At 45.5% G+C, this 16,618-nt stretch overlaps 1 long non-coding RNA gene across 1 annotated transcript in view; it reads left to right on the forward strand.

The window, feature by feature from the left end:
• The first annotated feature begins 229 nt into the window (after nucleotides 1-229).
• Nucleotides 230-16,618, forward strand: part of LOC131270230 (uncharacterized) — an 85,784-nt gene continuing 69,395 nt past the window's right edge. The window contains exons 1-2 of the long non-coding RNA XR_009179385.1: nucleotides 230-458; nucleotides 7,799-8,617. This is a non-coding gene — a long non-coding RNA (uncharacterized LOC131270230). The remainder of the gene's footprint in view (nucleotides 459-7,798; nucleotides 8,618-16,618) is intronic.

Raw genomic sequence — 16,618 nt, forward strand, 5'->3', positions numbered from 1 at the left:
ACACAGTAACTTTTCTAAAAAACTAAAAATTATCTTAAAATATGGTTTTGGACAAAGTTGTTTGTCTTAAAAAGACCTTCATTTTGAGGGGTCACATGTGCAAAATGGTTCAGAAACTAAAATGTTATCGACAAATTAGTTGTTTCCACCTTAATCATCAGCTGATCTGTGTTGTGTTTTGATTGCGAATTGTCAAAATGTGAGTGTTGTTTTGGCAGTCGTGCGGTGCAGTTTTGCAATGCGGACGTGCGGTAGTTTTTAGTTTCCTGTTGAAATTCTACCCTTTCCTGGTTTAATTTTCCGACTTAGTGTGTAGTTCGAGGGAGTCTCAGTCCCTGAAAAAACAGAAGAGTGCAAATAATCAATTTTTACTGAAGTAATGGTGCTGGTTTAGATTGTGAGCAGCTCGTCCCGGAACGGTTGGTGTGCCCTACAGGAAGCAGGAAGAAAAGAAACAGGTATGGACTCGATCTACGATCGCTGCGGGCCCCTGACTGGTTGGCAAAAGTACCTTTTCTTCCCTTCGACCGGAATCACCCGGTTCGGAAGAGAAATGGTAATTTACTTTCACTTTCCGACCGACGTGCCAGCTGTCGCCTTCTGTTGTGACTGTTGGCGTCGGGGCAGCGTGCCCTCGAGGGATGAGGCGGCAAGGGAAGGCCAGTGCTTCGAGGTCGACGGGGTCTAAGCGGGTCGTGAAAGCTTCCTGAAACCACGATTGGCGGATCGAACCGGAAAGCAATGTGCAACATCGACGGTTCGGTCTAAGTTTTGGAGGTGCACACACTTGTTGCACAGTTTGTATGTCGACATTTCAGACGAAAGATCCATCATGGCATGCGGCATCGTGCCGCTTTGGGACACCTTTCATGTCCCGGCATCGTTCTTCGCTGCCTACCGCAGCCGTGTAATTATTGGCCATGATCTTGCATCACGAACAACACGATCGCAAATACTCCATCGAACGGGTCATGCGCGTGGCACCGTCGTGGCTTAGAAGCGTTACTCAACTTGCAAATCATACGATTAGCGAGCGATCGAGTGCAGGACCGATCGCGATGGAAGGACAAGATTATAGCGACGGTTTAATCGTGGTCCTCGCAAACCGCTGCATCAGCTTCGTCCATGTTCATAGTTACGTGACTTCGTGGCGTTTGGATTACTTGCAGCTTCGAAGCGTCGATGGATTTGTGCAGTGGGTTCGATGGACGGATGTTTGTTTATTTAATGTATGTATTGATCTTGTCATGCGATAAGTAATAGATCTTTGCACCTGAAATGGCTTTTACGACTTCGTTTGCTAGATTCAAAATGATAGTCCAATTCCATTTGTTGTTCCTATAAAATGTAGAAAAATATATTGATTAATGTTCTTTGTTATAAGGTACTTTAATCATAAACAACTCTGCTTGAGAAGAAAAAGGTACTGATTGACTCATTGTTCCCCCGTTAAACTCGTAAATTATCTTTCCCCCATTATGTTAGTGCTGACCAACGCAATAACTTACCATTACTTCAACGAGCTCGCGATGAAGTTTCCAAATCTGCTCAACCATGCGATAAAGCTGCCCGGCCGTAATGCTCTTGTTGCTTTTCGCGAACCAGAGAATGACGTAAGCGCATAATCTTGCCCACACGAGTTCCCTATATTCGGTTTCGTCCGACTACACTTGCGTGCTCACTGCCGTACTCGCGCACATGCAGCCTTTCGGAACCCGGTGTTGGTTTGTTTGGAAGATTTGTTTTGGTTGCCCGTTGCGTCTCGAAGAAGCACGTTCGCGAAAGCATTTTACATTTCGTTTCGGTTTGCGCTGCGAGGCGCGTGTGGCGTTTTCCAAATTCGCCGGAATCAGGTGCAGCCAAAAGATGACCATGTCGAGCGGGAGCGAGGGTCAGGGCAGCCCCAAATACTTTCACTTTTTGGGGGTAGCCTTTTAGTTTAGGTAACTGACAGCATGCAAGCCCTTAGTAAAAATAGTGCAAGTAAAGGCGATTTATGACGCATCGATACGCACTCTTTGTCCGTATAATCAGGCCAAAAGTCAATTTCTTTCAAGCGGAAAATGAATAATGCATTTGTGATAACACTTTACTTGACCCACTTGTACTCGGTTGCCTTTAAACGTATGCAAACGGCTTTGATTCTTCGTTGCACTTGAAAACAGTTCGATCGTTTTACTTCGTTCTGCCAATTGAAATTGGATGTTCGATGCGTGACGCATCGTTTGCCGAGGATGCAGTCAGACAGTTGTAAGCGATGTTATTACCCTTCTTTATATTCAAATGCCTGTTGTAGACGTAAGTTTGTCTTGCCAAGAGTGTTTAATTTGTTTTTACAATTGAAGCAGTTAAAAAATCCCAAATGTTCCGGGGTCGTTTAGGGGTGAGTTAAACTTCCCTAAGCTATTTCAACATCCTACAAAGCGATGGGGAATCACCGATGCAGATAATAAAACAACTACACAGCGAAAAGCGACACGAAGAGTGCGAAAAACCACCACCGATTGGTTTTATTCATTAACCTTGAACAGCTGACCAAGAGCTGCATCTTCTTTATGGCGTTTCGAATTAGCTACATCCTCAATGACTTGACAACGGTCGATCGCCATCGGTAAATACAACGGATGTGCTAAGTAATGTGTTTGTGGAAGCAATCACTTTACACCTACCGGTGGTCAGCGCCCACGAGCAATCATCGAAACGACCTAGCCGAATGGGGTTGTTAGTTTTATGCATCCATAAAGTGAAATACCCTTTTGCCGTTAAATTTACTTTGTTGATTTTATTTGATTTATTGCTTCTCTTTTTAAGTTACTTCAAACATTCAAGTTATCTACTTTTGTATTCAAAACAACTAATTTTAATTACATGCTGTACACCACGCTGTCTTCCAAGCTCTTTTCAATTCACAGAAACAATTCGTTGCAGCGAAGAAGAAATGCGTCCCGTCCGATAAAGCCGCTCTCTACGTTTTGAGGTCGCGATTTTGTTTTTTTTTTGCGTACGTGTCCTGAGCACTTGTTCGAATCGTATTCCACCGATTCTCGGCAGTGTTTCAACTGAAACAGAATCTTGTCCACGTGCGGCGGGTGCTTACAGGTTAGTCGCGATAAGGCTCGGGGGGTCTAGCGTGTGGGATTTAAACCTCAGGATCGACAACGCACGAGCCGTCCGGAGGCGCAACAATTGAAGCAATTATTGGATCCTCAGTTACACGAGTAGAATCTATCAGGTCCTTTTTGCACAGCTTGTATTTTTCTTAAATCCATCTTTAATGATGAATGGATTGGTTTTTGAAACGGGTTTAAATTGAGCTAGTTGGTAGAGTTGTTCTTCATGGTGGATTCTTATCTATAGAAAGAGAGGTATACATGCTGTTTTACGTCATCTAGTAACTTGAACAATATCTATTGGCTATTTACGTTGTTTAGTATTGCCGTATATGTCTTTTGGTGTCATATATATTTGAATTTCCGCTGTTAAACTTCCTGAACACCGTCCATGGAGAGCAAATATCTCTGATAGTCAAATAACTTTTTTTCCTGAATGATTTTTTAGTTCCATTTTCAGCTCACATCCTCCACTGTCTGCCAAGTGTTTCTCTGCACCGATCTTCAACGGCCATCGTTGCTTCGAAGCGGTCAGAAAACCGAAGACCTTGCCTCGGTTGTGCATATTTCACCCTGAAAAAAGTAGCCTCAAGTTCGCCGTGGGTCATCAACACATCGCGCGACGATAGCCCCGCGAGTTTGCGTTTGCTATTAATAGTGTTTGGCGGTTTCTTTTTCCGTGTTTCTCAAAATCTTTTTTAAATTATGCATACCTACTTCCTGCTTGTTGCTTTTACGTTACCGTTACAAAAACTTGCATAGTTTTAGTTTTGCCCGAAATGTTTGTAGTTTTGTAGGTCATTTTTGAGTCCGTGTGTATTTTTTTCTTTTTGGTTTGTCCCTAGCACACTTCGAAGGACATGTGGTGTGGGGTTGGATGAAAAACAGATACGCGCGGCACACGCTGTCGGAGTGTAGTTTTTGACAAGAAGCTCCGACAAAATCCTTCCGACAAATGTGCGAGAAATCCAGAGAGCGGCGAGTAGGCGGCGGTTTTCCCTCTCGACCGGGGACATTTCGCTCTCAGGGCAGCATGCGTTTGATGCAGCTTCGGCAGCTTCCGAATCTTTTTTGGCCAATCGGTGTGTGTGTGGGAAAAGGGGGAGTCTGTTGCTCAACGTCTGGGCTTTCCGATGGGTCGGTAGTAGACCGGTCGGATTAGGGCTGTTGAGTAATCGCCACCGGGAGGGTGGAAGTGGTTCACTGCAGCCTCCACGATGTCGGGACGAAAAACAGTGCCAAAGTTGGCCCCACCAAGGGGAGAGAGAGTGAGCATATGAGAGGCGTAAAAGCGTGCCTGCTCCGACGATAGCGAGATGAGAGCGCAGGTTTCGCGGGATCCGGAGCAACCGAAATCCCTCGCGAACTCGCGACTCTCCACGGTGGCGCCTACGCGAAAGCTCCCCACACTCGCGCTTCTTCTGGGCTCGGGCTCGGCTTTTTGGGCTCGGGTACGCACGCAACGTCCGAACCGGCGCGGCGGCCCCCGGTGCCTTCGCCCCACGGGGGTTGATTGCGACCCGATCTGGCTCCGGAGCGGCTCGATCCGGCTCGTCCGTGCCAGTCTCGTTTGGAACGCGTTCCGGTGCAGACGCGTCGACGACGAATTCTCGGGTGTTTTTCCGGTGTTTCCGTGTGCGTGTGCGTGCGTGTTGGACTGCCCCCTAGTGCGGTGCGTGTTTCGCCCTTTTTCCTCGGTCTGCATACACTCCCCTACCCCTCGGGTTACCTGCCTGCGGAACGTGTGTGTCGCGGTTTGCTCGCGTGAGGGTTCGCTAGGAGGCGAGCAAACTGTCCGAAACAAAAGTGTAAGTGTCAGCGGTCATATTCGGCAATGTCGAAATACCCGCCTGGCCAAGTGCGATCTGTCAGTTTTCTGCTTCGTCTTGGTCGTCCTGGGGCTTTTCTCGCGCTCTCTCGATCTGCAAACTGGCACGAACAAATAGTACATCAAAACTCACGCAACAATCGGCTCCAAGAGTGTCGGGTCGCGCTCGTTGCTACGTGTTTGTCAGCCTTCTTGGATTCGCACTCCCTGTTTTTTTAACCAATTTTTTTACTTTCGTTATGGCTGCTGCGGCCGTTTCTCGGTACAGATTGTGCTTTTGCAGTACCGCCACCTCGTTGTCTTTTTCCACCCCAGAATCACATCCCGTACAAGGGTGGAGTTGTTGCGCAAAGCTTCTCCACAATCACATCCATCTCGAACCGTGTCGTTGTCGTTGTTGTTGTTGTTGTTGTTGTTATTGTAGGCCGCCCCGATGCCAAACCATTTGTTTTTTTCCCCCTGCTACTGTGGTCCACACCAAAACACCCTCCTTTGGAGCAATTATCTCACCGCCAGGAGGCTGGCTGAAGGGGTGGGTAAACAGTGGGTGCGTGGCCACACCGTGTGGGCAGCAACCGAACACAATAACCAATGGCCACCATTGTTGCTGGCGTGCGCGTTTTCATTTCACGTTCGGTTCCGTTTGTTGTTTGCGGCTCACTAACTCAATTTTACGCCCCAACCCCCCCTCAACCCTGTTTATGTGTGTGCGCGCCTGTGTGTGTGTGTGTGTGTCTGTGAGTGTCTGTGCACGTGGTGTGTACGTGGACCGGTGGTCAGTGGGTTTCCCATAAAGTGGCTGTAGCACATGGGAAAGGGAAATACTCGCCCTTCGCATAGTGAAAGAAACAGACAAAAGTGGTCAACTGAAAATTAAAACAACCCGCCCGGAAACTGGACCGTGCAAACGTTCCCCCAGGCGGAAGGGAGGCACTTGCCGTGGTTTTATGCCTTTGCAAAGAACAAAAAATAACACACTCATGTGGTCATGTGGCCCTTTTCTTTTGTTGTTGCTGTTTTGTGAGTTTGTGTGGTTTATGTTTTATTATTTTCTTCCTGACTATCGTTCGTCCAATTTGCTACAGAACCTAGCAAATGTTGTTGCGAACCAAGAAACTCTATGTGTGCGTATTTGTAGTGAATTGTTTTTTGGGACTGGTCCGAAAAGTGCCTCCGTTTTTTTTTCATTCCCGAACAACGGCACAGATTTGCCTTTGGTTTCGCCAATTTTCTCAGCTGGAGCCCTTGGTTGCCGAGGAAAAATTGAACCTTTCCCAATCCAAATCTGGTTGGACGTCCTACAGTGACACAAACAAACACACACACACCTAGCAACATTGACAAAGGCAGACCGGTTCCGGACTCTCTCTCTCTCTTCATTGTGTCCTTCGTCCAGTTTGGCGTGTCTTCTGCCAACAGTGGGTCAAGTAAAAACAAGATCCTCCGAGAAATGTGTCTCGACCCAACCTCCCCCCTCTCCCCCTACCCCTTTTTTTAATCTTTCGCCAAGGCGCCTTGAAATCCATAGGTGGTTTTGGGTAGCGGAGGCCGTGTTTTGGAGTCGGGATTGGAAAACCCTCGTCAAAATATGAGCCGGAATGAAATTGGAAACCACAGGAAGGGAAAACCCGAAAGCTGAATGATTTTCTTCTTCGATTGTTGGGCGATATGGGATGGGATTGATATTACCAACTTTTTTCTCTTCACGAAAACTCCTTCATTTTAAATATAATAAAAAATTACTGAAATCGTAGTTTCTTGGTTACTTAAGTAAAACACGAGTGACTGTCTAATGAAATCCATTTGCAAAGGGTCTCTAGTTTGTCCCCTATTTCGCAATTCCTGTGTAAAACTAATGTGTCATACACATGTCTCCATTTGCTTTGTTGCTCGTTTAAGATATTCTCTAGATGTTCGTTCGTAAAAGTGACTCGTAATGAGAAGAGCTTGTACTTCATCACACTAACAACCATTTGCCTTAATGACTCGACCGAAGCGTGCTGTCAGCTGACGTAGCAAATCTTTCCTGTGCCGCCTATGACGTCATGCCGATCAGACGGCACGAGCGATCGTTAGTCAAAACAGCGATACGATCGGTGAGAAGACGACAGCTGGTTCAAATGTCAAGATCGCGCGTAGGGCAACATAATGTCATAACACAGGCCGGCTTTACACGGGTGGTTTATGATTCGTCATTTGGCGAAGGTGGGCCCGTTGTCTTTTGAGTGGATGTGTTTTACCTTTGCTACCATCAAACAAAGAGACACGCCGTGACTTGCTTTCTTTGCGAGCTTCTTTGTTCGGCGTCGTCCCAGTGGATAAATTGGAATAAAATGGCAATCCCTACGACCACGCATTCGGGCATTGTGGTGCAAAATGTCAAACTAATAACGCCAACCGAGCTGCAGAATCAACACTTGAATGCTGGCTGAGCGTGAAAGTTTCCATTAAACACGGATACGGTTGCCTTTTCGAGATTGTTTCCTTTTGGAAGGACGTCCGATCCAATCGAGAGCTGGTCGTGCAAGCTTTATTACATCTTACCAACCGTGTTCTTTGGTTTACCAGGTGCGTGGGCCACGCGGGCGTGTTTAAAGCGAAACAATTTGCAATCAGTCCGGTTTTTTACTTTTGAATTAAAATGGATTAACTTTTTAATGCCTGTGCTTAAGGGCAGCAAATGGTTTTAATTACAGACGTTTTTTCCACTCTCATGTAATCTTCATTACGAAAACATTATCCCTTTTTCGGACGTCCAAAAACCTACCCATATCCACATGAAGGGAAACATGTACTGTTTTACGCTTTCTCATTATGGAAGGATGCCTAACGCAGTTTCCTCCTCCGTTCTCATTCACAGGAACTTCGGAACGGGCACGGAGACGGGTCGATAGCGAGTTTAACAAAACGAATCCCCGACCGAAAAGCCAGCTGCTAACGTGCGTGAATCTGCGTCAGTGTGTTTTGCGTGATCGGTGTGAAGATAGTGACTGAAAAGAGCGATAGAGAAGAAAAAACCGTGCCGAGGGAAAACCGTCCCTTTTTTCCACACCACACCACCCTTGCGGTAGCGTGCTTATGAAACAAAAGTTATGTGAAAAAAAAACGGGGGAAAATTTGTCGAATCGCAAGGAAAAGTTGGTGGAATTTAAACGTAAAAAAGCGAGAGTGTTCGAATCGAAAGAGTTAACGTGTTGAAGTGTGAATAAAGCGGAAGTTTGTTCTGCTAAAATCAAACCCGCCCAACCCTCCCCCCCCCCACGGAAAAAGTGCCAAGTGGAAAAAATTAAAGGAGAAAAAAATTGTGTAGTAAAACGGTGCACGAATAGGAAAAAAAAGTTGTTACAAAAAATAGAAATACTGAAGGTAAACCCAACGAAGAAGTGAAGCTGCTGGTTTTCCCCACCATACGAGTTCGAAGTGTGTGGTTTATTTTTTTTTGTTTCATTGATTTCATCGCTGGCCTTAGGTGTGCCCTTCGTTTCGGTTCAGCGTCCCCTTTGTCTCCCGCCGGTGTCGATTGATTTAGCGTTATAATCCTGCTCGACGTCAATCACAGCTTCACTTGTTCGCGGTACGGAACGAATCGCAGATTGTGCTAGCGAAAAGTTCTTCGGGAAAACTCACCGTCATCGCTGTGGGTACGAGGAAACGTGCCTACGAGGAGATAGATTTAAAGGTACGTATTTTCGTGTTTCTCCCGCTGTCCATGTGCGTGTTCCGGACGACAAATCGTGCGTCTTCCGTGACAGCTTGCGTAGAGGAGGAAGGGGGGAAGGTGCCGGTGCAGTCAAGCAACCGACCCTTAACCCCGCCCGGCACCCCGGCAAATCCCAAAATGATGGATTAGGGCAGGGAGCAGCTAGAAAAAATCGTACCTTACCTTGCAGAGGTGATTAATTGTTAGGATTTCGTGCGATTTATTCAAGCTTCCTCAGATTTCTTTGCCTTGTTATGTGACTGTTGAACGATGGATCGTCGCTTTTGCGTCATGGGAGGTGTGGCCCGATGCTGTTCATGCTTTCTAAGCACTGGTTTTAATTTGGATATCTTGGGAACATGGTGTGTATTTATGATTTTTAAAGCAGTACATTTCTTTTAAATAAGCTTTAAAAATATTTAATGTCAATATGCCAGATGACGTGAAAGCTCCGAAGAACATTAATCTCAAAGCATACTTTTTTAAAAACAAACCAGTACAACCCCCACAATCAAAAGGAGTCCGTGCGCAAAAGTGTTCGTATTTCTTTCTTGCTACCGTTAATTGTTTAACGACGTCCAAGTATGATCCACAAAATCTCGTACAGTCTTATGTAACGACGGCTATTCCCAAGCATCTTGGTTTTCGCGTGCATCGGCAAACAAAAAAAGAGTGAGAAACAATACGACACGCAATCGTTATCGGCCGATAAAGTTGCGCTTTTTTAGTTTTCTTTCGCAGCCCCGGCAGATTACTTCATACACGCACGACGATGACCGGTCGGATATATTACGCTCCGGTGTAGGAAATTACGCTCGAGTGCGGCTCGTGGGCCGCATTTCTCCGCGCGTGTTTTGGTTTCGATCCGTTTGCTCTCGATTTTTGTTTTCAAACCCCGAGACCCGGTAAAGACGGAGCCAGAAGAGCGGTAGAGGCGAGGGGAGGAGGCAGAAATCACACACCGTCTGGTTTTCGACGAGTTTTCACCTCGATTCGCGCGCATCGCTTTTCATCCGTCCACACACTTTCTTCGGGCTCGGACTCGAGACACCATCCAAACCGAAGGGTTATTCAATGCATTGTCAGCCCGACCAGATGGACCGAATTTCCATTCGACCGCTTTTCCTCCCTTGCGCCAGTGCTGTCACTTTCATCAAGTGGGTTTTTATTTTTATTTTCACACCGTCGGGCAGCTGGGTTCCCTAGCGGGGGTTTTAAATTTCTAATTTATGCGAAGCTTTTTCGTTGGTGGTTTTCCACGGAAACCTCATTTCAGACACTCGTACTCATAAAAAGTAATCCATCATATGAAGGTCGGAAAAGTGTCTGAAGGGATTAAACGTTTTCACTTTTATAATTGTGTAACTTCGACTAGCGTTGAAAGTGATTATCTTCGATCCGTATGAGCAACTGTCATGTTTAATCATTGCACACTTTTATTTGATTAAACAAAATATGTTGTGTGGGAAATCGAAAAATATCATATACGTATAAAATTGTTCCATCACATGCACAAATCGATTTATGGATAAAAATTCGTTTATCCCATATGCCATTCATCCCACATAGTGCATCGTACGAAACGAGAAATAAAAAAAGATTCTCGAATTTTTTCCCATCCTGGTTGTGAAAGCGATAAAAAGTGGCTGCATGCTACATACACGTCCTTTAAATTTGGCCACCCGTCGGTCAGACCGAACAGTGGAAAGGATTTTATTTTTATCATTAAAGAAATTCCATTCCTGCTTTTCCGTATACTTTTATTTCCCCTCCTTTTGGCAATTTCATGAATATTCGATCCTTTTTTCGGAATATTAAGAAGCTCGTGTGATGGTTCGGTATTCGATATTCCCCGATATTGCTCCTCCACTTGCGCGCGGGTTTTCATTTCGGGAAACAATAAAAAATAACAACTCCGCCAACGAGCGGGAGCGAACTCGGTTGACCCGGGTTGGTTGCCTATTGTTATTCGTAACTTTTCCTGGTGGAAAGTGAAAATCAAAGCTACCCTACCCAGGAACGGGTTAGCCGTGGCATTCGTTTGAGGCCGGGCACGCTAATCAGTAAACTTTCGGTTCCGAATCACTTTTCGTCCTTCAGCATGGCGTCGGTTTGGCTTGCGAAAGTAACGCGGAGGAAATGTTTGGTCCATTTTCTTTGTTGTTTTCAATTTGCTTTCGTAATGCTGTTACCGTTGCGTTGAGTTGCAGCCTTTTCCACGCGGGTAGATTGAATTTCGGATTCTCGGAAAGCCGCCATTTCAAAGTGGTCAGGAAGATGCGATTTTCTTATCAATGTTGGTCGTAGTTTTTGGGAATGATTGGGAAAACTTTCCACTTTGTTTTTGGTGGTCGTTGTTCTTTTTTTTTTATTTTTGATCAAATTGTTCTATTTATTTTGTTGACTTAAAATCGGTTACGTTTTATTATTTGCTTCCAAGGGGAAATTATGTAAAAATGTCTCATTTTGGATGGAATAAAATGGATTACCTTGTGGCGATGTACCGATAAACTCCACTTACACAACACAAAGGCGCACCCAGTATGACGGAGTGGTTTCGTGGCCTTTTTAGTTTTCGCGTCACCTTGAATTGGGCAAATTGTTCACGCCGTACCTAGACGAGCTGTGACATGTTTCGTTTGATTAGCATTGCTTCGTCAAAAACCCGTTTATTTGCTCACTCCATTAGCTCCTCTGGGCAGGCTAAACAGCAGCGACACGCGTCCAAAACGACGCTTACTGGCTTACCTCATCGTACGAAATGTGTGTTTCTTAATCGGTTCTGGTTTAATCGCTCAATCTTTCCCCCGGTTTCGGTGGAACGGAAAGAGCAAACGGTGGTCAACATAAAATACATGGGCATTAATTTGATGTACGTTGCCCCGGCGTTGGCTTCTTGGTAGGTTTTTTCCCTCTTCCTCACTCACGATCCAACCTCAGGAGAACAAGATCCGCCTCAAGTGGTCAGCTCGTTTTACAGTATTTATTTTTCTCAACTTTTCCGTGTTTGGTTTTTAGCGAATTGTTTCTTCTTGTTTCGCCGTTGATTTTCCGCTTTCGAATTCTCGTCACGTTCTCGTGGCCGCGGGGAAGCCCGATAGAGCGCACACATTCCACGCCACTTCCAAAGCGCAGGAAACCGAAGGGAATGGCATGATGTAAGACGGAAAGATTTTGCGCGAATCTCCTGCGAGCGTTCGCGATCCGCCACTGCCGGTTGCTCTGGTGTAAGTTTGGTTTCGCCCACTGTTTTGATTTGATTTAACTTTTTGCCCCCGCTTACACACACACACACACACACAGTCACACAAATACACACTCATGGTCACAGTCAATTCCAACAAGTGGAGCTTTGGGCAGCCGCCTTCTTCTGCAGTACTTTTCTAGTAGAGCTAAATCCTTGGCCAAGAAATCCTTGGAAACGAATCGCGTGAATTGTTGTTTCGGAGCGGGTCTTTATTTCTTCTTTGTTTGGTGTTGTTTTGTTTTACCCATTTTCGGGGTTTTCGTGGATCAGTGCACACGGGTGGGAAAATAGATCAGCATCGTCGCTTTGATGAACCAACGAATCCGAGCTTCCATCCGGGGGGCATCCTGCGTCGCTCGAGGGGGTTTCTCGGGACGGAAGTTTGTTTTCTGGAAAATTTTCCAACTCAGATTTTTTTATCTCTTCTTACCTGCCTCACGGTTAGGGGGAAACAAAGTTTAAAAAGTAAAATACTCGAGTGAAAAAAGAGTGGCTATGTGTATGTGTGTCCCTTAAAGGCTCGTATTCTGTTTAATTTGATGCCCTTGTGTGGATAAAATACAAACCAGCCAGCCTCATTGGCCCACGGTATCCTTCGACGACAGGAAGATGTATGGCCAAATACCGCCTTGGAGCGAACTTCCGGAAAGCTATAATTTCGTTTTCATTCCAAACTTTCTACGTGCCTGAAATAGCTTCGAAAAAGGTGTTTATGTGTTTTGTGGGAGTGAGCAAGCGCGTATGTGTGTCCGCCCGCCGTTCCACATGTTCCTTAATGTTTTGCAGTGAGGTGGAGCATAAATAATGTGCCCGTGAAGAGGAAAACTTTTTTACGAGCGTTTCGTTGATTTTTTTTCGGATTTTGTTTCAGATAAAAATAGATAAATCGGCAAAGTCTGGTGCGTAATTGTGCCGGGTAACGTAATGCTCACTCGATTTGATGGCGTAGTAAATAATGTAGCGGTAGAACGCTTTCTAACGCTAATGGAGGAGAAATTGTGCGATGTTTAGTTCGTCAAGTATGATTGTTATTGCAAGTAACTTGTGACTATTATGCTGGTTTTGGCTGGTGTTTTTTTTTCGAGTTGATCTATACTTGGGTATTGGATTATGAAGTATCGAAAGTCGCTTAAAATGGGGAAAGAAAATTGTGTTGATTGTTGGAACCTTATCTGTCGACATGGAAAAGATTTTCAATATATGATGTTGAATATTCTTTGACATAGAATATAGTTCTGCCATTTTGTTGAGTATGTTTTCATTTGCACCCCAAAGTAAAATTATTCAAATAATGATTTACATGTTTTAAATCATTTAGAAAAAATATTTACACCATATTAGCACCTGATCTCTTCCTCCCCTATTCATGTTAGTGCATTTTATTGTACAAGCTGATGAAATTGGAATTTGATACACGTGTTCGCTAGCGGTAGAGACTGGACCGAAGAGGGGCTAATTCCATTGCAATCCCATTTCCATTAGCTAAGCTCGACCGAACGCTTCCTTCCCAGGGAAAAATGGAAGCGCCATGTAAATAAATGGAACGGGGGACGATAAAAAAAGCGAAACCCCCCTTCGTGGCAGGGAAAATCTTGTACTACCGTTATGTCGCATCCGTTCGCGAGGGAAGTAAACGTTACAAATAACAAAAAAGAAAAACATAAAAACAAGGAATGTTTCAAACCTCAAACGACTAAACTAAAGCACGCGGAAGATATTATTGACCATGCCGGTGTGCGTACGTACGTACGTGTGTTTGTTTTTTGCAAACGCCGTGTGGTGGTTGCGCCGTTGGCAAGGCGAGGCCGTCGAATACGAATGCATTTGCAACTCGTGCAAACATTGGCCCGGTTGGTGTTTTCCCCGGCGTTGCGTTCTGTGCCATTCTGGAGGAGAAAGGTCCCTTGTAGTTGCGGTTTTTTCCTCTGTTTTGCTTGCTCGCCCATTTTTGGTTTAATTTCTCTATTGGTTGGTTGTGTGTTGTGTTGGTAAAGCGTATAGCGTGTTGATGCTACCGCTGTTCGTTCTTTTTCTTTCGTTTTTTTTTCGTTTTGAGTTAATTGTCAGTCCGTTTACGTATGCTCGTGTTTGGCGGGCTTTTCCATTTGCACAGAACGGTGTGAGCATGTTTGCGATCGCCTCTGGGGCGCCTCCTCCCCGGGTGTGGGCTGGGGGTTCGTCGCTTTGGTCGCATTTTTGTTTTTTTGTTTGCGCCAATCCTAGTCCGTTTGTTTGCGTTCCACCCTCTCGGGTGGTGGTGGGTCGTGTTTTTCAATTCACTTTTCCACCGTGGGATGGACTTTGCGTGCCTGTTGAAAATGCATCCGACGCCGTTCATGCGGTCGCTTGGACGCGATGCCAATGGTGCGACGATTGCCAATTACACCAGCAATGAATGCAGTCCAAACGGATCGCACAAAAAAAGGGCCGCTTGTAGACCGAAGCGTAACCAGCATCGGGGCGCGCTGGTACACGCCCGCCATGTTGGTTCGCAAGGCAAGTGCAGGCGCACACGTGCAAGACGTGCGAAATATGCGAGGGCACTGTTTTGTGCTTGAGTTGTTGGCGCTGGGAAGAGCTTTTCGGTGTTTTAATTGAATGTTTATTAGCGGTTATCGATTGATGTGTATTGCTTAATACCATTTTGTTCGTTTTGCAAATCACATTTCTCTTGCTGAACTCATCGATCACTCACGTAATCATTTTGTCCAACGCTTAATGATTGGTGATTGAAATTCATTCCCGCTTGGCAAGGGAACTATAAATCAAAACTTGTCCCTAGACTAGTCAGCATTTCGTGGCTTTTATTCGAGAATACCAATACTTTTTTGTGACGTAAAATTTTCGCCCGTGTGCAAAATTGTTCCACAATCCGAAAGGATTTCACGGATGGCCTTCGTTCTGGCATTTGCCATTGTGGCACATTCTGTGCCCGAAATCGTATTCGAACTCGAGCCGGCGCCAGTCGACCGAATCATAATTAATATTTTTCAGACGTTTTCCCATCATCATTAGCCTGGACCGATCGATCGTGCTTGGCAGATTTTCCGATTTTTCCGTCGACCGATGTCATCGTGACGGAATGTGGTGATGCCCCCGTACCATAAGTACCTGTCCAAATTGTCTGTTATCCTTTCGGCATTCCTACGGCATTCCGGCATTGAATGAAATGATGGAAAAGTTCTCGGGGACCGCCGGTTCGGTGGATGAAGCGAGTGAATTCAATTAATTAGGCGATACAATAGCCGGAATCGTTTTAGCAAAATAAATCGATCAATATTGATGGCTCTTCATTAAAAATCGGTAATGATTTTTGGATGGTTTTGATATAGACTACTATTCGGAAGCTTATACTGAAATGATGGCAAATAAAATTTGTTTTATATCATTTGGCAAACTAAATATGTCTGTCAGTCAATACAATACGTGGTTGTTTTGTTCCATCGTGAAAAACAAATACTTTCCATGTACGAAACTTTACGCTTTCCAACAAGTGGATTTTCTTGTGGAAGCAATCGAGCCGCAAAACTTGTCGGAGGAGTATTCGGTCCGGTTCCGAGAACAAAACACCGCTAAACACATCCATGCCGTACGGCCGCACGGATGTGCTGATGAGGTTTTTCCACCGAACTTTTCCGCCGTCATTAAATCGACCGCTTAAACGGCTATATTTCCGTCCATTTAATCATCTGTTTATGTGACCCACTATCGCAGTCGATCGAGCTTGGTCGAGGAATCGCCCAGCCTGAGCCTCCCTCCGAGCCCGGGCTCTAATGGTCCTACTTTAATAAAGTCCTTTTTTCCTTCGTAGTATTCTGCTGCACGGAAAAACTTTTATTCCCCAGCCGGTAGTTGGGCAGTTTGGGAGTAGGGGTGGCGTTTGTTGGTACGGCGACGACAACTTCATCACTGGCTCGGACAATGTCTACGACGACTTCAATAACAGTTGGAACCCGGGCGGGGTTTTCGGGGCGCCAAGGAGGGATCGGTGGTTGGTGGGAAAAGCTCATGTAATGCCTCGGCTACTATATGCCTGGGTATAGTTCTGGTACCGTAGTGGCAGCGCACTTTACCGCCTTATTGCCTCATCTTCCTTGCCCAACGGACGCCGCACGCCATCCTACGATTGCGATATTATGTGAGCGAAATGACCAATAAATCTTGGAAAGCACTATTACTCTCCACCGCGTGGGACATTTTTATGACGCCTTCCTGGCATCGTGGTCGTTCCCGCCCGTTGGCTCCATTAGGTCCACGTTGTGGACGAGGCAAAGACAACGCTTTCTTCAGGCTACAGTGTCCTCCGGTCCTCGGCGTCCTACATGGTCGAATGTGTGAATTTCTCTCTTTTTAACTCTGTTAACCAGTGTTGACTTCCAGTTCCAGCAGTAAAGACACAATGTGTAGGTGTCGTTGGGTGTAGGGCACCTTGGAGAACATTCCGCAGGAGACCGGTTCCGGTTATGGGGAGTTCAGAATGTATGTTTCCAGAACGCTTACAGGGTCATTATGCTGTTCAATAACAACTCTTATTTCCTGTTGGACATTAGTTTTCTTTTAGATGAATTAGAGACCTTGGTATCGGAAGTCCAGAGGACACCTTTACTTAGCTAAATATCATGATATCCCGTTGAGTTTGTTGTGGTTCCTGGGACTTTCCTAGTCGATACACAAATTCCCAATGTTCACGAGAGGTGTTTCGTGCCCCCGGTGTGCGCTGCAAGGGCCTCTTC

The sequence above is a fragment of the Anopheles coustani genome, chromosome 3 (assembly GCF_943734705.1).
Source record: "Anopheles coustani chromosome 3, idAnoCousDA_361_x.2, whole genome shotgun sequence".
NCBI classification, from domain to species: Eukaryota; Metazoa; Arthropoda; class Insecta; order Diptera; family Culicidae; genus Anopheles; species Anopheles coustani.